Source organism: Pelophylax lessonae (genome assembly GCF_965119305.1).
Source record: "Pelophylax lessonae genome assembly, chromosome: 12".
Taxonomy (NCBI): Eukaryota; Metazoa; Chordata; class Amphibia; order Anura; family Ranidae; genus Pelophylax; species Pelophylax lessonae.
In genome coordinates this window covers 110,096,137-110,121,087 of record NC_138779.1, presented here as the reverse complement: position 1 = coordinate 110,121,087, position 24,951 = coordinate 110,096,137, and positions in this window count along the sequence as shown.

Sequence of the window (24,951 nt, the reverse complement as noted above, 5' to 3'; positions counted from 1 at the left end):
ACTGTCCCCCAATCAATGCAGAGACCAGCGTGCGTGCCCCCTTCAACCCAATGCACTTACCTGGCGGCGGTGGCTCAGCTATCGGCGGCGGCGGGAAGGTGAGCGGCTTCTCCCTCGTCCTCTTCTGCGGCGGGAACCGGCAGGCGGCCTCTCCTCTTCTCTGCGGTGGGAACCGACGGGAAGGTGAGCGGCAGTGAGTGGCGGTGAGCGGCGGTGACGGTGAGTGACTGACGCACGCACCGGCACCGCCCCCATTGCGACATCAGCGATCGGATGTCCTGGATGATGATTGGTCCAGGCTGGAGACTGGACCAATCACAGCCAGGACATCACGAAGGTGGGGGTGGGCAAGCGCTCTTTCCAAGTACTAAACTGGGGGGGATTTCACCATACCTGTCCCCCCCGCATTATTTCCTGGGGGGGATGTGTCCCCCCCGTCCCCCCCCGGTTCCTACGCCCATGCTCATGCTCCCTGAACCACTCTTTCACAATTTGAGCCCCATGAATCCTGGCATTTTCATCTTAGATTATGTTAGTGCCATCAGGGAAGAAAAAAATTAATTGATGGAAAAACCTGGTCATTCAGTATATTTAGGTATTCAGCTGACCTCATTCTTTGGGCACATGTAGTAAATATCCAATAGGATAGTTGCTGCATGCTTAGTTTAGTAAGTTGCTTAGTTAAATCCAGGTGGAGACTTTTTTTTTTTTTTGGCCAGGCAGTGTATTTTATCAACATTATCAAACACTATTTTATCAACATGCCAAATTCTTCACCAAGCAATATATTCAAGTCACTGATGAAAGCCTTTTGGATAGACTTTCACCTTCTGTAGTTCTGAGGCCAGCCATCAATCTTCATAAGCCCATTGTTTGTAAGTTGATAGTGTACCACAAATCTGCAAAGTCTGACATGTCAGAACTTCGTGGCTTATAGTAATATGGAGAAATGAGAGCACGGAATGTATATGCAGTTTGTAAGGGGAGTCACTTTGGTTTGGGGGCCCGTGGAACCCAGCTTACCTTAGAGAAGTTGGGAATCCCTGCGTCAGAAATTTCGAAATTTATTTTTGTTTAATTCTGGACTATTATGTATGTTTTATGTTTTTATATATGTTTTTGTATATTTGTGATTTTATGGTGTGGTTTTTGTTAATGGATGGCTGGTTTGAGGTCCTGGACCCCTACCCCTGTGTATGATTTAGGCTCATCCTTTGCAACCTATGGTTTGGATCAGCCTTTCAAATCTGATGCTATTTTAAAATAATTTTTGCTCATTGGTGATTATGAGTCCGCAGGCCTGTCCATCACTAACATTTCACGCAATATGGAGAATTTTATATTTTTGATTAATATGGCCATAGATGTGCAATATTGTTATCATGCATCATATATACCTACATATGTCTAGCAGTTACTGTCATAGATGTTATTTTGACATATAGATAGATGACATATGTTGTTGCTGCTATATGGTTTAATTGTAAGCAGTTTTTATCCCTGCAAGTTCAACTGATTCATGTTTTAAGATAGTTTTTTTTATCCTGGATTCACCGGGGCAACGGGGTGACTTCCTGAAGTGATGTTTCTCCATTGTTCCGGCTTAATTAATTGCCGCCCAGTGGGCAGTTCTATGTGAGCCATAGTTCTTTTTATGCGGCCATGTCCCTCTCCCTTGTCAATCACTGAAGAATTCCCGCCTATAGGGACGCAACATTTGCGAAGGGGGAGGGGCCGGTGACATCACCCGCCATCCATCAAGGCCAGCGTTTCTGTATCGCTCTGCACTGCGCACTATGTGATAGGGCCTGTTCATGTAATTTTATGAATATTGAGAAGCAATAAAGGTCTTTCTAAATGGTATAAGCACTATGTCTGGACCTCTATCTTTCATGAATGTATGGACTCGTTGTTGGTGAATGGAAACCTTTCTGTCTGAGGAGGAGGTCTGGTGGCTCCATATGATCCATTGTCATCTTATCTGTGATCTCTGTGGTTAGAGTGAGAGTTTTATGCTGTATTAGCCTGTCTGGTGACACAGGGGCTAATCCTAAGGTGAGCAGCTAGTGTGACTGGGTGACGGAATAGCACGAAGTGGAGCACAGTTTTTATATATGTGCTTGAATCACCTTATCAACACCTTGGTACATTTCTTCCACTCTTTATTATTAATATTATATGTGTTAGCGCTGCACTATTTGTATATGTATATGTTGTATTGGGATTTTGGTTTATTGACCCTAAGTGCATAGCAGCTTTCTTGTGTTTTACATCCAGGTGCGCTGATTTTATTTATCTTTACAGTAATCCAAGACAGGGTCGGATCCAGAAGTGGGTAGTCTGCCGAAGCCGGGTCGTCTGCAAAAGCCAGGTCATCAGCCGATGCCGGGTCAAGAGCCAGGAGAGTCATCAGCTGATGCCAGGTCATGTACGGAGGAACACATAGAACAAAAGACTGCTAGCAAAGATGCACCATGGAGCATAAACACAAGGGCAATGATAGCAACCCAGCAGGTGATAGATACTGTATAGTCAGGTGTGTGACATTATCAATGTGCGACGCCCAAGCAGCAGAAAGTGATGATGCAATCAGAGTCTATAAGAGGCAGCAGTCTGCACATGAATGAGAACCGGAACCACAGAACCTTCGAGCAAGTGTCTCCATTTTTTGAGAGCCAGGATAATGGCCAAGAGCTTTCTGTCTCCAATCTGGTAATTGCATTCAGCTGGAGACAGCTTCTTGGAGTAGAACCCACAAGGAAGTAAGGGTCATTCAGGTGTCTGACGCTGAGACAGGAGGGCGCCTACTATGAATAGGGATGATCGAACAGTTCGGGTCGACCATCGGTTCGACCCGAACATTGGGTGTTCAAAATTCGGCCGAATTCCGAACTTTTTGCGGTAAAAGTTCAGAATTCGGCCACAAGAACTGCCCAAAATGCACTGGGACAGGAACTGGGCTTTAAAAGCCCGTGATTGGCCCAGAAACGTCAGCAAAAGCCAATGAGGTGGCAGGAGTCTGCTAGGAACGTGATTGGAGTGACTACGGGGACCAGAGGCCAATCAGGAGTGAATACGCCCCACAGTATATAAGATAGCCCCGCCTAACCCCTAGCACAGTGATACAGAGTCTGTTGAAGAGAGTGGAAGCATTTCTCTTACTCCTGCTTTGCTACACTACATTTTCTGCATAGACCAGTGCTTCTAAAGCTCCATATAGCAGAATTGCATTCAGCTTACAGCCAGTCAGTGTAGTTAGAAATGCAGCGATTGTGCTGTTTTTTTGAGTTAGAAAAAAAAAAAGAAATTTAAAGGGACAGTGTCAGTCTTCTGCTGTATGGAGCTGTTCTTTTAGTGTGAGGAAAGGGATATCTAGTGTAGTTAGGGAACTTTGTACCACAGTAGTTAGATTTAATAATCTAGTTTCTGTAGGGAAAGTGAAAGTGTGAGGGTTCTGTGTAGTGAGCACGTTGCACTGCTGATATATCTACAGCAGGTATACGTGCTTGCTAGTCAGCAACATACATTGCCTCAGTGACAACTTAACGCCTGTTCTTGAAAGCGTTAGGTCCACTGTGCAAAAGGCTTTGCAACTGTGCGTGACACGCATCTGCTGTGCTGTATTCAGCGACAACTGTGGGTCGCATAGCAGTGTGCGTTTTTCACCGCACAGAGTTGCCAACGCCTCAGTGACAACTTAACGCCTGTTCTTGAAAGCGTTAGGTCCACAGTGCAAAAGGCTTTGCAACTGTGCGTGACACGCATCTGCTGTGCTGTATTCAGCGACAACTGTGGGTCGCATAGCAGTGTGCGTTTTTCACCGCACAGAGTTGCCAACGCCTCAGTGACAACTTAACGCCTGTTCTTGAAAGCGTTAGGTCCACTGTGCAAAAGGCTTTGCTACTGTGCGTGACACGCATCTGCTGTGCTGTATTCAGCGACAACTGTGGGTCGCATAGCAGTGTGCGTTTTTCACCGCACAGAGTTGCCAACGCCTCAGTGACAAATATGCCAGGTAGACCAAGAAAAGGCATACGTGGCCCTGCTGCGGAAAGGGGCACAGCTTCTAGGGTGTCTAGAGGCAGGGGTGGACGTGGTGGTCAGTCCTCAGCCAGGCCACCATTTGGATTGTTCTCCGGCAGTGGCCAAGCTATACGTCCACAGTATGTACAGGAGGTGTTGAACTATATTACCAAACCCTCATCATCGGCATCATCTGCAACTACAGTGACCCAGGCAGAGAAAAGTGGTCAGTCTTCTGCAGTTGGCAGAACAAATAGAGATGAGTCCATGTCCACCTCACGTCCTCCCTTAGACCCAACTTCAGAGGAATGGCAGAGGAGTCAGCTGAGCTGTTTGACCACAGTGTCGGCCATCTACTCCAGCCTGATGCTCAGTCCTTTATGGAGTCTGATGTTGGGTCTGAGGTTGAGGAGGAGGCAGAGCAAGCAAGAGGGGAGAGCAGACGGCCAGCTCCATCTAAGGCCGCACCTGTTGTCTCCCGGGCCACGCCTGATGCTCAGTCCTTTATGGAGTCTGATGTTGGGTCTGAGGTTGAGGAAGAGGCAGAGCAAGCAAGAGGGGAGAGCAGATGGCCCGCTCCATCTAAGGCCGCACCTGTTGTCTCCCGGGCCACTATACACACCTCTTCTTGCTGGGCCTTTCTTGAGACATCCCATGCAGACCGAACAGTTGCGATCTGCAAGATTTGTCAGAAGGGTATAAAACGTGACAAAAATGTCAACCACCTGGGTACAAGCTGCCTAAACAGTCATTTGACAACCCACCACTTGGCCCGTTGGCAGGAGCATTTGAAGAACCCACAAAAGGGCCAAAGATCGGTCAGTCGGCCTCCTAGTCCTCCTCGCGCTCCTCCTCATTGCTCCTCCTGCACATCAGTCTGTCCCTGCTATAGTCACTCATCACCTGTTGGCAGCCTCCACTGACAGGGATGATGATATCGCAGGCAGTGTTGCATCCACCTCCAGCACACCACCAGCTGTAACATCTAGACGCCAAATTTCGATTCCCCACATGCTGTAAAAAAAAATGTATACTCCCCGCCACCCACATGCCCAGCGTCTAAACAGTAGTTTGGCAAAACTACTGGCTCTGCAACTGTTACCATTTTACCCGGTAGAGTCTGCTCCCTTCCGTGACTTTGCAAAATGTGCAGTTCCACAGTGGCAGGTGCCAAGTCGGCATTACTTTGACCGTAAGGCCCTGCCATCCCTATACCAACATGTGGAAGGCAATGTAGTGTCGTCCCTGGCCAAGTCAGTCAGCCGTAAGATACACCTGATGGCTGACACTTGGTCAAGCAAACATGGGCAGGGACGGTACCTTTCTGTCACTGCTCATTGGGTGACACTGCTTGCCAGCGGAAGGGATTGTAGCCAGAGCTCGGTGCTGCAGCCAGTGTTGCCCCCACGTCTGCAAACAGCTGGTGGTGTCGCTGATCCGGGTAGATCGATCACTTCTACCCCCTCCTGCTCCTCCTCCTCATCCTCCTCCATGCCCTCCTCTGCAGAATGGTCCTTTGAATATGATGAGGTACCACGTAAGCGTTCAAAGGGCTATTCTATGTCTCAGGCCAAAAGGTGTCACGCAGTGCTGCAGCTTGTGTGTCTAGGGGACAGGCAGCACACTGCCCCTGAGATTCTTGGGGCTCTGCAGGCACAGGCCCAGAGGTGGTTGACACCACGCCAGCTGCAGCCAGGAATGGTGCTTACCGATAATGGGTCAAACCTCCTGGCCGCCCTTCGGCAGGGAAAGTTGACCCATGTGCCATGCCTGGCGCATGTCCTGAATCTCGTGGTACAGCGGTTTTTGAACTCGTACCCGGGAATGCAGGATGTGCTAAGGATGGCAAGAAGGGTGTGCAGTCACTGCAGGCGGTCGTACAGTGCCACTGCACGTTTGGCCGAAGTGCAGCACGAGTTTCACCTGCCGGTACACCGCCTCGTCTGTGACATGCCCACCCGCTGGAACTCCACCTTGGCTATGCTGCAGCGCCTGTACATGCAGCAGAGGGCCCTCAATGAATATCTCTGCGAGTACGGCACCAGCACTGGCTCAGCGCGCCTGGGCTTCTTTTCGCCACAGCAGTGGCTTTTGATTAAGGATGCATGCGCTGTCCTCTCGCCATTTGAGGAGGCCACAAGGGTGGTCAGCCGGGACAGCTCATGCATCAGTGACACCCTACCGGTACTGTTTTTGTTGGAGCACACTCTGCGTGGCATTATGGACAGGGCACTGGAGGCAGAGCAGCAGGAGGAAGAGGAGGACTTCCTTGCCTCTCAAGGCCCCCTTTATCCTGAGAATCCTGACCCCATTATGCCTAGCTCCCAGAGGCCCGAGCAGTATCCAGGGGTGGAAGAGGAGGAGGACAATTCTTCGGGAACTTTTGCAGGCTTTGAGGAGGAGGAGGAAGACATGCGGCAATCTGCAAGGCCTAGTTTGACTCCCTCGGGACCAGTGTTAATTTCGTCGACTAAAACGTTTTCGTCGACTAAATTAACACAATTTTAGTTGACTAAAATACGACTAAAACTAAAACAATTCAGATGACTAAAATAGGACTAAAACTAAAATGGCATTTTAGTCTTAAGACTAAAATAGGACTAAAACTAAAATGGCATTTTAGTCAAAAGACTATAACTAAAACGAAATCGAAATTTGCTGCCAAAATTAACACTGGTGCATGCTCAAAGCTTACGTCAGGGCACAAAGTGACACAGAGGGCTTTTCATGTGACAAAGCCGATCCACTGGCATACTGGGTCTTAAGATTAGACCACTGGCCAGAACTGGCCCAGTATGCCATGGAGTTGTTGGCCTGCCCTGCTTCCAGTGTCCTATCGGAACGGGCATTCAGCGCAGCAGGAGGATTCGTCACAGACCATCGAACGAGACTCTCCACCGACTCAGTCGACCGTTTGACATTCATTAAAATGAATCAGTCGTGGATATCAAGCTTTGATGCACCTGATGCAGACCTTGTAGACTAGTCTATCGTTGCAATGTGGCTGCTGAGCCTCAGTTTAAGCCTGGACCATGGTGCCACCCTCAAACCCTCCTCTCATTCAGTTTAGGTTCACAGAACCTCATTTTAGTTACAACAAAAATACCATGTTTCACAGGTGCACACCTTTATAATTTTTGGGCCTCCTTCAACACCAGCTCTTTGGGCTTACGGTGGGGAGGCTACGCCAAACAAAAAATACCATGTTTGCGCACCTGTTCCACAGGTGCACACCTTTATAACTTTTTGGCCTCCTTCAACACCAGCTCTTTGGGGTTACGGTGGGGAGGCTCCACCAACACCAAAAATACCATGTTTGCGCACCTGTTCCACAGGTGCACACCTTCATAATTTTTACGCCTTCTTCAACACCAGCTCTTTGGGCTTACAGTGGTATGGCTCCGCCAACACCCAAACAACAATTTTTGCGCACCTGTTTACAGATGCATATCATTGCAATTTTTTTCCTTACAAAGGCAATTATTGCCTTCACGAACAGCACTTTCATAGGGTTATGGTGTCAAGGCATCGTCGGCACCACCAAAGGCCCAATTTTTAAGCATCCTTTACTTCTATTCAAAGTCAAGAGACAACAGTATTCATCCAAAACATCTCTAATCTTGTTCACTCTGCACTACATTGTGGCCCCTACCCCTAACCCTAACCCTCAATGTATCCGTGCATATATGTCTGTTTCTTGTGAGAATTCAAGTTAAAGTACACCAAACACCAATAAAGTGCATCTACATACATCTTTTGACTTCTTGAAAACATTTGGTAATAATAGCCCCATTGTGAAAATACACCCGTTAATTATATCTACATTTAAAGAGACAGCACCTTTTTCCAAAAAAAACTCTAATCTTGTTCCCAGTGCACTGCATTATGTCCCCATCATACACATTGGCTGTGCAGTTTATTAGGAGCAAAAGAAAGGCGCGGTTAAGCAAAAAAGTCATTTTTGAAGGTTTGGCATGCTATAATTCTGGTTCTGGACATGCTACAGAGCTGAAACTTCACAGGTACACCTTTTAGACCCCCAGACACTAAATCCAAAGAAATCTCATTTTTTTTCCCCAATAATTTTTTAAATAATTGTCTCTCTATCAAAAACGACAATTTTTAAGAACTTTTTTTGTGTGATTAATAGTCCCTGGGGCATGACCCAGAACCCTAGGCACTTTTTAGGGGCATTTATTGGGGTTTAGGGCTTCAAAGTTGTGTTTTTTGATTCCCGAAGTTCGGGTCCCATTGATATCAATGGGGTTTTGGAATCCGAACCGAACTTTCGGGAAATTCGGGTGTTCTGATCGAACCAAACTTTTCAAAAGTTTGATCATCCCTAACTATGAACTCAGATGCATCCTCCTCTAGGACAAAGGGCAAAAAAGGATTGGGATGAGACAGAATGGGAGGCGAAGCAAAAGGAGACTTGAGGGCCTCTAAAGCTTGCATGGCAGTAGGTGTCCTTCTTGGTCAGATCTGAGATTGGTTTGGTCAAAGAAGAAAAGTTCCTGATAAATTTCCGATAATAGTTCGCAAACCCAAGGAAAACCTGAATGGAACAGGGACCACTGGTGTGAGGCCATTGTAGAACAGCCGAAACCTTCTGAGGGTCCCTGGAGAACCCCTCAGCTGAAATAATGTAGTCCAAGTAGGCAACCTGAGACAGGTGGAATTCACATTTCTCAAGCTTACAGAAAAGCCCATTCTCACATAACTGTTGCAGCACCTGTCTGACATCCAGGTAGTGTGATTCATTGGAGTCTGAGTAAATCAAGATTTTGTCCAAATAGACCACCACACATTGCTTCAACATATCAGGAAAGGCATCGTTGATGAACTCCTGGAAGACAGCAGGAACACTGCACAAGCCAAAAGGCATCACCGGAGATTCATAATGACCGGTTCTGTAATTAAACGCGGTCTTCCACTCGTCGTCCTCCTAGATCCTTATGAGGTTATACACAGCCCTTAAGTCAAGCTTGGTAAAGACCGTTGCTCCCTTGAAGCGATCAAACAATTCAGTAATCAGGGGAATTGGGTATGCGTTCTTGACCGTGATGCGATCGAGGCCCCTATAATCAATGCAAGGTCTCAACTCGCCCCCCTTTTTCTTTAGGAAGAAAAAAAACGTCACCCGCTGGAGAAGTGGACTCGCAAATGTGTCCCCAAGCAAGCGCACCCACAACATACTCCTCTATGGCCTTATTCTCCGCAACTGAGAGAGGGTGAACCCTGCCACAAGGGGGAATGGCACCAGTCTATGTCACAATCATACGGATGATAGGGAGGAAGAGTACCAGTGGGCACCTTGTCAAACACATCCTGATACTCACATTATTCAGTAGGCAACAATGAGTCAGAGTAGGTATAAAGTACATTAACAGGCCTATGAATACAAACAGCGCCACACAGGGGTTTGCCATCAATCGCCTCGATAACTAGTGGAGAAACATGAGGCTGCAAGGGTATGCAATTCGCTGCAGTAAACGTACTGTCAATAAAGTAAGCACCAGCCATGGTGTTAACTAACGCCTGAGTAACCACTGAGCCCACTGCCCAGGAGAGGACAACTGTGATTAGCCTTTTATCTTTACGGGAAACCGGGGATGAAGAAATTCCACCTAAGATCTGCCCCCGACAGGACCTTAGGTGCAAGGCATTTCCCGGATGGGTAGGACAAGATTTCAGGAAATGCCCACCAAGGCCACAATACAGGCCCTCCCTCTTTCTAAAGGCCCGCTCAGCCTTGGAAAGGCGAGTAATCCCCAGCTGCATGAGTTCACAGCCAGACGTACTAACCCCAGGAGGTGTGGGAGGTAAGGGAGGAATGAGCTGAAAAGAAAACGTGGGAGCCAATCTGATGGAAAGCCTCCACAGGCGCTCCTTAAACTATGGTCTCTTCCTGAGCCTGGTATTGATCAAAATCAGGAAGGAAATGAGAGCCTCAAGCTTGTCAGGGAGATACTTGGCCGCAATCTCATCCTTCAATGAATTGGAGAGAATGAGAGGAGAAAGCAACCAGAGCCTCATTATTCCAGCCCATCTCTGCTGCCAGAGTACAACATTTTATGGCATACTCAGCAACGGTTCATATACCCTGTTGAATGGACAGGAGCAGCTTAGCAACAGAGGCAGAGCGAGCAGGCACATTGGATACCCTACGAAAGAAGGCAATAAAACTCGGGTACTTGAGAATCATGGGATTATCATTCTCCCATAAGGGATTCGCCCTGGCCAAGGCCTTGTCTGGGAGCAATGAGATTAGGAAGCCCACCTGGGACCTGTCAGAGGGAAATGCCCGAGGAACCATCTCAAAATAAATGCCCACTTGGTTTAGGAAGCCATGACACTGACTCGATTCACCCCCATAGGGCTGCGAGAGGGGGGCTGAACCGTCCATCTCTCTGGTAACAGCGACTTCAGCTGCAGGAGCAACAACAGGAGCAGCAGCGGGTGCAACAATAGGAGGAAGCACTGGCCTATCAGAACCAGGAGCAAGGTGTGCTGTGCATGCAAGCAACCAACGTCTACAATGCCTGAGCGAACAGACCCAAAAGGTGATCTTGTTGATCGAGCCTGGTAACCAGCATGGGAAGCGTAGGAGCACCTGCAGCGTCAGGATTCATGGCCCTTGTGTACTGTCAGGGTGGCAGGAAACCAGACCACACAAGAATGCAGGTAAAATAAGCTGAGGAAGACACGTGATCCCTGTGTCGTCATGCGTAGGGGAGGGTAAAGGACGGACGGAGCGATACACTATTGTCTAGGTGAGGCTGTCAACTATCGGCGCACGCTGTGGAGACCGTCGGCGCTGTGCAGTCTCTCCCACTATACCACCACGATTTCCACCATTTACTTGATGCTATTGTCCAAGTGCATGTTACACCTACAAATGTAAGTGAGATTTATCCACCTTTATTTAATAAAAGCTTTTTGTTTAAGGATTTCATACACTATTGCAAGCAGTGGCGGCTGGTGCTCAAAATTTTTGGGGGGGGCGCAAAAAGAAAAATGTAATAGGTATTGCTTTGCGCCAAAAAACGCAGTAAAAAAATTGCGTGACTTTGAAGCTGTGCCCCCTTCAATGCAATGAACACTATGCTGTGCCCCCTTCAATGCAATTAACACTGTGCTGTGCCCCCTTCAATGCAATGAACACTGTGCTGTGCCCCCTTCAATGCAATAAACACTGTGCTGTGCCCCCTTCAATGCAATGAACACTGTGCTGTGCCCCCTTCAATGCAATGAACACTGTGCTGTGCCCCCTTCAATGCAATGAACACTGTGCTGTGCCCCCTTCAATGCAATAAACACTGTGCTGTGCCCCTTTCAATGCAATAAACACTGTGCTGTGCCCCCTTCAATGCAATGAACACTGTGCTGTGCCCCCTTCAATGCAATGAACACTGTGCTGTGCCCCCTTCAATGCAATGAACACTGTGCTGTGCCCCCTTCAATGCAATAAACACTGTGCTGTGCCCCCTTCAATGCAATAAACACTGTGGTGTGCCCCCTTCAATGCAATGAACACTGTGCTGTGCCCCCTTCAATGCAATAAACACTGTGCTGTGCCCCCTTCAATGCAATGAACACTGTGCTGTGCCCCCTTCAATGCAATGAACACTGTGCTGTGCCCCCTTCAATGCAATGAACACTGTGCTGTGCCCCCTTCAATGCAATAAACACTGTGCTGTGCCCCCTTCAATGCAATGAACACTGTGCTGTGCCCCCACAATGCAGAGTTCAGCGTGCATGCCCCTTTCAATGCAGAGCGCCACAGCATTGTCCCCAATCACTGCAGAGCGCCACAGCATTGTCCCCCAATGATTGCAGAGTGCCCACAGCATTGTCCCCAATGATTGCAGAGTGCCCACAGCATTGTCCCCCAATGATTGCAGAGTGCCACAGCATTGTACCCCAATGATTGCAGAGTGCCCACAGCATTGTACCCCAATGATTGTGGAGTGCCACAGAATTGTACCCCAATGATTGCAGAGTGCCACAGAATTGTACCCCAATGATTGCAGAGTGCCCACAGCATTGTACACCAATGATTGCAGAGTGCCACAGAATTGTACCCCAATGATTGCAGAGTGCCCACAGCATTGTAACCCAATGATTGCGGAGTGCCACAGCATTGTACCCCAATGATTGCAGAGTGCCCACAGCATTGTACCCCAATGATTGCAGAGTGCCCACAGCATTGTACCCCAATGATTGCAGAGTGCCACAGAATTGTACCCCAATGATTGCAGAGTGACACAGCATTGTACCCCAATAAATGCAGAGTGCCCACAGCATTGTACCCCAATGATTGCAGAGTGCCCACAGCATTGTACCCCAATGATTGCAGAGTGCCACAGAATTGTACCCCAATGATTGCAGAGTGCCCACAGCATTGTAACCCAATGATTGCAGAGTGCCACAGAATTGTACCCCAATGATTGCAGAGTGCCACAGAATTGTACCCCAATGATTGCAGAGTGCCACAGCATTGTACCCCAATGATTGCAGAGTGCCCACAGCATTGTACCCCAATGATTGCAGAGTGCCACAGCATTGTACCCCAATAAATGCAGAGTGCCCACAGCATTGTACCCCAATGATTGCAGAGTGCCCACAGCATTGTACCCCAATGATTGCAGAGTGCCACAGCATTGTACCCCAATAAATGCAGAGTGCCCACAGCATTGTACCCCAATAAATGCAGAGTGCCCACAGCATTGTACCCCAATAAATGCAGAGTGCCCACAGCATTGTACCCCATTGATTGCAGAGTGCCCACAGCATTGTACCCCAATAAATGCAGAGTGCCCACAGCATTGTACCCCAATGATTGCAGAGTGCCCACAGCATTGTACCCCAATGATTGCAGAGTGCCCACAGCATTGTACCCCAATAAATGCAGAGTGCCCACAGCATTGTACCCCAATAAATGCAGAGTGCCCACAGCATTGTACCCCAATGATTGCAGAGTGCCCACAGCATTGTACCCCAATAAATGCAGAGTGCCACAGAATTGTACCCCAATAAATGCAGAGTGCCCACAGCATTGTACCCCAATAAATGCAGAGTGCCCACAGCATTGTACCCCAATAAATGCAGAGTGCCCACAGCATTGTCCCCCAATCAATGCAGAGACCAGCGTGCGTGCTCCCTTCAATTTAATGCACTTACCTGGTGGCGGCGGCGGCGGGTTCTTCCCTCCTCGATCCAGTCCGTCCTCTCTGCGGCGGCTGCGGCGGCGGGAAGGTGAGCGGCTTCCCCCTCGTCCTCCGAGCGGCGGTGACGGTGAGTGACTGACTCACGCACCGGCACCGCCCCCATTGTGACGTCAGGGATCGGATGTCCTGGATGATGATTCTTCCAGGCTGGAGACTGGACCAATCACAGCCAGGATATCAGAAAGTGGGGGTGTCCAATCGCAAAGACTTGCGCTCCGGTTACGCCCCCAGAAGGCTGCCGATCGGCGCCTCTTCTGGGACGTAACCCCACCCCCCCCCCCCCCTAGCCACCACTTCCATTACAGAGGCCGGCGAACCCAATTTTTTTTTTTTGTAAAACTTTATTTGTTCGCTTTGTCATTTTTTTTTTCTTTTTTTAGGGGTAGGGGGGGCGGCGCCCTGGCGCCCCCTATGCACGGGCCGCCACTGATTGCAAGTCTTTTTGTTTGCATATATACTGCATTGATTGACGCTGCAACTCCTGTGAATGAGAGGAGCCCTGAAGGATATGGATGGATGATCTTTTTGGGATAACAATCTGTGCGCTCTTTTTAAGGATTTGAGGTGAGCACCCATTCACAAGGGGGTGCACGGCTGGCTGTCCACTGTGACACTCTGGTCACTTCTCTCTGGGAGCACAGATCACTTTAGGATTACATTTTGGACTTTGTTTATTGGCTTTTTGCACTTTGCACACTGGACATTTATATCTAAATATTTTCTCTTTCCTATGAGTATTATATTATATTATATTTACCACTTTATTAGCACTATTGGCACTTTAATATTATGTCACATATAAATATTTTGGGTTTTTAATAATTTAAGCACAAATTAATTAATTTAATAATTTTTTATTTGCGCAACACTATATATTTATTTCAATTAAGAACACTATTAAGAGAAGTGGAGTGTCTGTGGCAAATAACTGATAGATTTAGAGCCTCAGGGTCACTCGCAGGACTTATTCCTTATAGGTAAAATAAGCAGTTTATTGGAGGGAGCAAGAAAAATTAATAATCGCACAGCAACAGTGAGGAAATGAGAGCAGGAACAAGCCGGGGTCAAGTCTAGGAGCTGGGAGTAATCTTAGCCGGGGGCAGATCCAGAAGTGGGTAGTCTGCAAATCCAGGTTGTCTGCCAAAGCCAGGTCATCTGCCAAAGCCAGGTCGTCAGCCGATTCCGGGTTGAGAGCCAGGATAGTCGTCAGCCGATACAGGGTCGAGAGCCAGGAGAGTCGTAGGCCAAGCCAGGTCATGCACAGAGCAGACAGCAGGAAGTGATGCTGCAATCAGAGTCTATAAGAGACAGCAGTCTGCACATGTCCAAGAAGGCTGCCAACAGGAAGGCAAGGTAAGACCTTGACAATAGGTTGCTTTAGACAGGTTGCTGTGGACAGGTTACTATGGATGGGTTGTTATGGAGGGTTGCTATGGACAGATTGTTATGAACAAAAATTGTGGTTTCCCCTGAGGTGGGACTTTTAAGGCAAAATACAAAATTTTTTTGTTGACAACAAGATATATATTAAAATGCTGAAATTTTATTATACACAATATACAAAAAATATATCCATATTGAAAGCATAAGCAAGCATGGAAATATACAAAGTGTCAGACTCAACCATCTAATCCAAAGTAGATGCCCGACGCGTTTTGAGGTCACCGCCTCTTCATCAGGGGTGACTCTGGATGGTTCTATGGTTGACTGCACATAAGTAATGGATGCTTGCTTGAATAAAAAGAGGATAAATTAGAGCCTGGCCTGTGCTATGAGGTCACAGGGTGGAACCCATACAAGTAGATGTTGCCAATATGGTTAATAGGCAATACCTCTCCTTTGTTTGGAACAGCTGGAGTCCAATTGGCTTCAACAAACCAGCTCAGACAGAACCATGCAAAACTGATATTAGCATGGACAGCGGAAAACATATGAGAAGCATGTATCACCAAGCTCCTGACGGCTGGCAATGATTGTTATGAACAGGTTGTTATGGAGGGTTGCTATGGACAGGATGTTGTGGAGGGTTGCTATAGACAGATTGTTATGAAGAGTTGCTATGGACGGGTGGGTATAGAGAGTTGCAATGGACAGGTTGCTATGGAGGGTTGTATTGGACAGGTTGCTGTGGACGGGTAGTAATGGAGGCTTGCTATGGATGGGTTGTTATGGAGAGTTGCTATCAAAGGGTTGCTATGGGGGGTTGCTGTGGACAGGTTGTTATGTTTTGTATGGAAGGTTACTATGGGCAGGTTGCTGTAGACAGGTCATTATGGAGAGTTTCTGTGAAGAGGTTGCTATGGACTGGTTGCTATAGACAAGTTTCTATGAACAGGTTGCTATGGAGGGTTGCTATGGATGGATTGTTATAGACAAGTTGCTATGAACAGGTTGCTATAGAGGGTTGCTATGAACAGGTTGCTATGGACAGATTGCTTTAAACGGGTTGCTATGGACAGGTTGTTATGAAGGGTTGCAATGGACAGGTTGCTATAAACAGGTTGCTATGGATAGGTTGCTATGGACAGGCTGGTATGGAGAGTTGTTTCGGACAGGTTGCTATGAACGGGTTGTTATAGAGGTTTACTATGGACAGGTTGCTATGGAGGGTTGCTAAGGAGAGTTGCTATGGACATGTTGGTATGGAGAGTTGCTATGGACAGGTTACTATAAATGGGTTGTTATGGAGGGTTGCTATGGATGGGTTGCAATGGAGAGTTGTTATGGATGGGTTGCTATGGAGAGTTGCTATGGACAGGATGACAGGTTGCAATAGAGAGTTGCTATGGAAATGTTGCTAAAGACAGCTTGCTATGGATGGGTTGCTTTGGAGGGTTGTTATGGACAGGTTGCTATGGACAGTTTAATTTGGATGGGTTGCTATGGACAGGTTGCTATTGGTGGGTTGCTATGGAGGGTTGCTATAGATGGGTTGCTATGGACGGGTTGCTATTAACTGGTTGCTATAGATGGGTTGCTGAAAACAATCTGCTATAGATTGGTTGCTATGGACAGGTTGTTATGGAGGGTTGTTATAGACAAGTTGCTATGAATGGGTTATTATAAAGATTTCCTATGGACAGGTTGCTATGGACAGATTTTTATAGAGGGTTGCTATGGAGGGTTTCTATGGACAGGTTGCTATGGACTGATTGCTATTGACAGTTGCTGTGGATGGGATGTCATAGAGGTTTGCTATAAACAGGTTGCTATGAACGGTTGCTATGGACAGGTTGATATGAATAGAATGATATGGAGGGTTGTTTTGGGCAGTTTGGTATGAAGGGTTGCCATGGACGGGTTGCTATAGACTGGTTGCTATGGAAGGTTGCTTTTGACAGGTTGCCATGGAGGGGTTGCTATAGACAGGTTGCTATTGAGGGTTACTATGGATGGATTGCTATGGACGGGTTTCTATGGATAGGTTGCTATGGACGGATTGCTATGAAGGGTTAATATGTATTAGGGTTGCTATGGATAGGTTGCTAAGGAGGATTGCTATGGACGGTTTGTTATAGAGGGCTGCTATGAGCAGCATGTTGCTAAAGATAGGTTGCTATGGACAGTTTGCTATATTAAGGTTGCTATGGAGGATTTCTCTGGACAGGTTGCTTTGGTCAGGTTGCTTTGGAGAGTTTCTATGGACAGGTTGCTATGGATGGGTTGCCACGGCCTGGTTGCTATGGAGGGTTGATGGGTTGCTATGAAGGGTTGCTATGGATGGGTTACTATTGAGGATTGCTAGCAGGGATGATCGAACTTTTCAAAAGTTTGGTTCGACCAGAACACCCGAACTTCCCGAAAGTTCGGCCTGGATTTCAGAACCCCATTGAAATCAATGGGACCCGAACTTCGGTAATATAAAAACACCATTTTGAAGCCCTAAAACCCAATAAATGCCCCTAAAAAGTGCCTAGGGTTCTGGGTCATGCCCCAGGGACTATAAATCACACAAAAAAAGTTCTTTAAAATTGTAATTTTTGAGAGCCAATTATTGAAAAAATTATTGAAAAAAAAAAAAAAAGAGATTTCTTTGGATTTAGTGTCTGGGGGGTCTGAAGATTGTACCTGTGAAGTTTTAGCTCTGTAGCATGTCCAGAACTAGAAAAAAAAAGTTAGATTGTATTAGAATTAATATAGAACAGGGATATGACTCCGCTATTTTCACACCTTGCCGGTTTTGTTTCAGGCGTTTTTCTTGGGCATTTTTTGGGGGTCTTTGGAGGCAGGCATAACATCAGAACTTCTGTGTAGGGGTATATATACACACACATGTATGTATATATACACATACACATATATAGGTGTGAAAATAGCAGAAACCTATGCTTGCACTAATGAAATAATTAACACCCATATGACTTCTCTGCTATAACACCTATATGTGTGTATGTGTATAAATACATATAAGTGTGTGTGTATATATACCCCTATACAGAATTTCAGATGTTTTGCCTGCCTCCAAAGACCCCAAAAAAATGCCCAAAAAAACGCCAGCTACAAAAACGCCCAGGTGTGTTTTTGCAGCAGGCGTTTTTTTTGGGTATTTTTGTTGGGGTCTTTGGAGGCAGGCAAAACATCTGAACTTCTGTATAGGGGTATATATACACACACACTTATATGTATTTATACACATACACACATATAGGTGTTATAGCAGAGAAGCCATATGGGTATTAATTATTTCATTAGCGCAAGCATAGGTTTCTGCTACTTTCACACCTATATATGTGTATGTGTATATATACATACATGTGTGTGTATATATACCCCTACACAGAAGTACAGATGTTATGCCTGCCTCCAAAGACGCCCAAAAAATGCCCAAAAAAACGCCAGCTACAAAAATGCCCAGGTGTGTTTTTGCAGCAGGCGTTTTTTTTGGGCATTTTTTTGGGGTCTTTGGAGGCAGGCAAAACATCTGAACTTCTGTATAGGGGTATATATACACACACACTTATATGTATTTATACACATACACACATATAGATGTTATAGCAGAGAAGCCATATGGGTGTTAATTATTTCATTAGCGCAAGCATAGGTTTCTGCTACTTTCACACCTATATATGTGTATGTGTATATATACATACATGTGTGTGTGTATATATACCCCTACACAGAAGTTCAGATGTCATGCCTGACTCCAAACATGTCCTCAAAAAAGCCCTATAAACGCCTGCAGCAAAAAGCAGGGTGACCACGGCGAAGCCGCTATCCGGTTCTATAAGTGTTCTAAGAGAAACAATCTTTTCTCTATAGCGGTCACCCTGACATGGAAGGGTTTTGTCACCCTGCCATAGCAGTCAGTTAACCCTACACTACACTACGGTCCCCTTACACTTAACACTTTCCCTACACAAACTAGATTATTAAATCTAACTATAGTGGAAAATAGTACCCTAACTACACTAGATATCCCTTTCCTCACACTAATAATTGCTAAATGACACTTTGAAGCAGAAGTAACAGAACTGCTTCCACTCTCTTCCACAGCCCTGTATTAAAATGGTAGAGATTTGGCGGGGCTATCTTATATACTGGGGGGCGTATTCACTAATGATTGGCCTCTGGACCCCCTAGTCACAATCACATTCCTAGCATTCTCCTGCCCCCTCAATTGGCTTTTACTGATGGTTCTGGTCCAATCACAGGCTTTTAAAGCCCAGTTCCTGTCCCATTGCATTTTGGTCGGTTCTGGTTGCCGAATTCCGAACTTTTTCCGCAATGTCAATGTTCGGGTCGAACCGATGGTTGACCCGAACCGCTCGATCATCCCTAATTGCTAGCTGCTATAGACTGGCTGCTATAGACGAGTTGCTATGAACGGTTTAGTATTGACTGGTTGCTATGGACAGATTGTAATGGAGGGTCTTTAAGGACAGGTTTCTATAGAGAGTTGCTGTGTACAGGTTGCTATGGATGGGTTGTTATGGAGGGTTTCTTTGGATGGGTTGCTGTGGAGGGTTGCTATGAACAGGTTGCTATGGGCAGGTTCCTATGGACTGGTTGTTTTGGAGGTGTGGAGGGTTGCTATGGACAGATTGCTATGGAGGTTTGCTATCGATGGGATGTTTTGGGGGTTCTATGAACTGGTTGCTTTGGTGGGTTGCTATGGAGAGTGACTATGAAGGGGTTGCTATGGACAGGTTGTTATGAAGGGTTGCGATGGACAGGCTGCTATGGATGAGTTGCTAGACAGAGTTGCTCTGGGAAGGTTGGTATGGAGGGTTGGTATGGATGGGTTGCTATGGACGGGTTGTTATGGAGGGTTGCTATGGAAGAGTTGCTATGGAGGGTTGCTATGGACAGGTCAGTATGAAAGGGTTGCTATGGACAGATTTCTATGGATTGCTATAGAGGGTTGCTATGGACAGATTGCTATGGAGGGTTGCTATGGGCAGGTTTCTATGGACAAATTGCTATGAATGGGTTGCTATGGATAGGTTGCTATGGGCAGGTTGCTATAAATGGGTTGCTATGGAGGGTTGCTTTGAATGGGTTTCTATGAAAGGGCTTCTATGGACAGGTTGCTATGGACATGTTACTATGTAGAGTTGCGATGGACAGGTTTCTATGGACAAGTTACTATGAATTGGTTGCTATGTAAAGGTTGCTGTGGAGGGTTGCTATGGACAGGTTGCTATGGACGGATTGTTATGGAGGGTTGCTACTGAGGGGTTGTTATGGAGGGGTGCTATGGACAGGTTGGTATGGAGGGTTGCTATAGACACGTTGTTATGGAGGGTTGCTATTGAAAGGCTGCTATGGGCGAGTTGTTATAGATGTTTGATATGAACGGTTTGCCATGGACAGGTTGCTTGAAGGGTTGCTATGGACAAGTTGGTATGGAGGGTTGCTATGGATGGATTGCTATGGATGGGTTGCTATGGAAGGGTTGTTATAGAGGGTTGCTATGGATGGGTTGCTATAGAGGGTTGCTATTGACATATTGCTATGGAGGGTTGCTATAGACAGGTTTCTATGGACAAGTTGGTATAAATGGGTTGCTATGGACGGGTTGCTATGGATGGGTTGTTATGGAGGGTTGCTATGGACGGGTGGCTATTAAGGGTTTCTATGGACAGATTGCTATGGGGGGTTGCAGTGGACAGGTTTCTATGGACAAGTTGCTATGAATAGGTTGCTATGGATGGGTTGCTATGGGAAGGTTGTTATGGATGAGGTGCTATGAATGCATTTCTAAGGAGGGTTTTGATAGATGGGTTGCTATGGAGGTTTGTTATAGACGGGTTGCTATGGAGGGTTTCTGTGGATAGGTTGATATGGACAAATTGCTATGGAGGGTTGCTATGGATGGGTTTGCTATAGACAGGTTGCTATGGAAAGGTTGCTATGAACTAATCTTTATGGAAAGTTGCTATGGTCTGATTGACTGGAGGGATGATATGGATGGGTTCCTATGAATGGGTTGTTATGGAGAGTTGCTATGGATGGGTTGCTATAGACATGTTGCTATGGATGAATCGTTATGGAGGGTTGCTATGGTTGGATTGCTTTGGAGGGTTTATATGGATGGGTTGCTATGGACAGGTTGCTATGGATGTGTTGCTATAAATAGGTTGCTGAAAAAGTCACGTGGTTTGTAACGCAACGCGTCGGGAGGCTTCGGGTGACGTCACTTCCGGTTTACGGCCAAAGCCGGAAGTACCTTTGTTGATGTACACCGCAACTTTGCGGCTGCCTGTTTTTATCTTTGTCCATGTGAGTGTTACTTTGTATCTTATAATAAATACCCCTTTGGTTACAATACTTCACTATGGAGATTATTATGTTTCTTTGAGCAATTGGGAGTTTTTGGAATACCTATACTGAGCGGAGGAGAGCGGTGGTACACTGGTGAGCAGAAAAGTCCCTATCTCTAACACTGGATGTCACCCTGGCCACAAACCAAATATCGATAGGAGAAAAAAGAATATCCAGTCTCCCCATCCCGGGGCAATTGTCAGCATAAGCGCCTTGATGGTGCAATGTAAGGTGAGCGGCCATGCACTCATTTCCTTTTTTAGCTCACTTCGGATCACATCACTGGGATCTCACTACAAGTCACTTCAAAATTATTATTTTTAAGAAGAAATCACCATCAGTCACTTTTCACATTGTTTGCACATTGTTTTACTTGATACAGTGCCTTGCGAAAGTATTCGGCCCCCTTGAACTTTGCGACCTTTTGCCACATTTCAGGCTTCAAACATAAAGATATAAAACTGTATTTTTTTGTGAAGAATCAACAACAAGTGGGACACAATCATGAAGTGGAATGACATTTATTGGATATTTCAAACTCTTTTAAAAAATAAAAAACTGAAAAATTGGGCGTGCAAAATTATTCATCCCCCTTAAGTTAATACTTTGTAGCGCCACCTTTTGCTGCGATTACACCTGTAAGTCGCTTGGGTTATGTCTCTATCAGTTTTGCACATCGAGAGACTGAAATTTTTGCCCATTCCTCCTTACAAAACAGCTCGAGCTCAGTGAGGTTGGATGGAGAGCATTTGTGAACAGCAGTTTTCAGTTCTTTCCACAGATTCTCGATTGGATTTAGGTCTGGACTTTGACTTGGCCATTCTAACACCTGGATATGTTTATTTGTGAACCATTCCATTGTAGATTTTGCTTTATGTTTTGGATCATTGTCTTGTTGGAAGGCAAATCTCCATCCCAGTCTCAGGTCTTTTGCAGACTCCATCAGGTTTTCTTCTAGAATGGTCCTGTATTTGGCTCCATCCATCTTCCCATCAATTTTAACCATCTTCCCTGTCCCTGCTGAAGAAAAGCAGGCCCAAACCATGATGCTGCCACCACCATGTTTGACAGTGGGGATGGTGTGTTCAGGGTGATGTGCTGTGTTGCTTTTACGCCAAACATAACGTTTTGCATTGTTGCCAAAAAGTTCGATTTTGGTTTCATCTGACCAGAGCACCTTCTTCCACATGTTTGGTGTGTCTCCCAGGTGGCTTGTGGCAAACTTTAAACAACACTTTTTATGGATATCTTTAAGAAATGGCTTTCTTCTTGCCACTCTTCCATAAAGGCCAGATTTGTGCAGTATACAACTGATTGTTGTCCTATGGACAGAGTCTCCCACCTCAGCTGTAGATCTCTGCAGTTCATCCAGAGTGATCATGGGCCTCTTGGCTGCATCGCTGATCAGTCTTCTCCTTGTATGAGCTGAAGGTTTAGAGGGACAGCCAGGTCTTCGTAGATTTGCAGTGGTCTGATACTCCTTCCATTTCAATATTATCGCTTGCACAGTGCTCCTTGGGATGTTTAAAGCTTGGGAAATCTCTTTGTATCCAAATCCGGCTTTAAACTTCTCCACAACAGTATCTCGGACCTGCCTGGTGTGTTCCTTGTTCTTCATGATGCTCTCTGCACTTTAAATGGACCTCTGAGACTATCACAGTGCAGGTGCATTTATATGGAGACTTGATTACTCACAGGTGAATTCTTTTTATCATCATTAGTCATTTAGGTCAACATTGGATCATTCAGAGATCCTCACTGAACTTCTGGAGAGAGTTTGCTGCACTGAAAGTAAAGGGGCTGAATAATTTTGCACACCAAATTTTTCAGTTTTTTATTTGTTAACAAAGTATGAAATATCCAATAAATTTCGTTCCACTTCATGATTGTGTCCCACTTGTTGTTGATTCTTCACAAAAAATTACAGTTTTATATCTTTATGTTTGAAGTCTGAAATGTGGCAAAAGGTCGCAAAGTTCAAGGGGGTCGAATACTTTCGCAAGGCACTGTATATGTTTTTGTGCTGATATAGGATCACTAAGAGTCACCATCTTTGTTGCACAAATATTTATTCATCTATTGTGGAGCTATATGTTTTCAAGGACTATTAAGCACCTATCAGCACAATATTTATTTGGTTTATTAATTTTTATGAATATTTTTATGATATTTTTATGATATATATTTCATATGAATTATTTTTGATCAAGTTTTCACGTCATTTATTTACCTATTTATAGCACTGGGACTATATTTATGTATTTATATATTCATCTTTGAACATCTTTTTGATTATTTATTCTACTCATATGGCTTATTCACTGAGCACTTTATATATTTTTGAGTTTATGTGGAACACAGTGATATAGTTTTTTATTGGTACATTCCGGATATATCCACCATATTATTCCAGTATATCAGCCTGGAGAGCTGGTTGGAAATTATTGCTGATCACTTCTTTATCGCATGATGCGTTTTTGATTAAACGCATCAGGTTGTTTCAACATCCCTATTGGCCAGTCTTTTGGATTACACATCCCCCACCCATCTGTCACTTACTATCACGCAAGTCTTTTAATTAATTTTGCTCTGACGTTTCTACTAAGGATTGGAGATTTTATATGCTTTTAGCATTATTATTACATATTGGGAGTATTGTCGATTCATTAGCGCCGATTCACCTCTTATACCTAATTTTAGCAGTATTGGTGATAATACTAGAATTGGCTGCTGATGATCTAGAAGTTCGTCCTACATAAATATTTTATTTCAATTTTTAATTTAATTTTATTTCATCTTTTATTGGTGATTTTACTTTATCCACATTCCCCTCCTCTGGCGTCCTTTTAATTCTTATACCAGATTGACAGCGCATAGATCCCCCTCTTTATCTATAGACAGATTGCTATAGAGGGTTGCTATGGAAAGGTTGCTAAGGACAGGTTGCTATGTACGGGTTACTATGGATTAGTTGCTATGGAGGGGTTGCTATAGATGGGTTTTTATGGAGGATTGCTAGGGACTGGCTGCTATAGATTGGCTGCTACGGACAGGTTGCTATGGACTGGGATGCTATAGACTGGCCACTATGGGCAGGTTGCTATGGACAGGGTGCTATTGACTGGTTGCTATGGATGGGTTGCAATGCAGGGTTGCTGTAGACAGGTTGCTATAGAGGGTTGCTGTGGACAGGTTGCTATGTACAGGTTGTTGTGGAGGGTTATTTTGGATGGGTTGCTATGGAGGGTTGTTATTGACAGGTTGCTATAAACCGGTTCTTATGGACAGGTTGTTTTGGAGGATTACTATGGATAGGTTTCTATGGATGGGTTAGCATGGATGGGTTGCTATGGACAGATTGCTATGGATGGGTTACTATGGACAGGTTGCTCTAGATGGGTTACTATGCACAGGTTGTTATGGAGAGTTGCTATGGACAGTTTGTTTTGGAGGGTTGCTATGGACAGGTTGCTATGGAGGGTTGCTATGGACAGGTTGCTATGGATGGGTTGCTATGGATAGGTTAGTATGGATGAGTTGTTATGGAGGGTTGCTATGGACAGGTTGCTATGGATGAGTTGTTATGGAGGGTTGCTATGGACAGGTTACTATTGATGGGTTACTATGGAGTTTTGCTGTGTGCAGGTTGCTATAGAGGGTTGCTAATGACAGGTTGGTATGGAGAAGTTACTATAGACTGATAACTATGGATGGGTTGCTATGGACAAGTTGCTATAGAGGGTTCCTATGAACAGGTTGCAATGGACAGGTTGCTAAGGAGGGATGTACAAACAGTAAATGACTCTTGCGCTTGAGGGGTGGCCTTGAGGCAGGTATCCTAAGAATGCGATTCAGGTCTAGTTGAAGTTGTCCCGGCTGTGCTGCCACTCTCAACAGGTCATGGTAACCCAAACACATTCTAGAAAAGGAA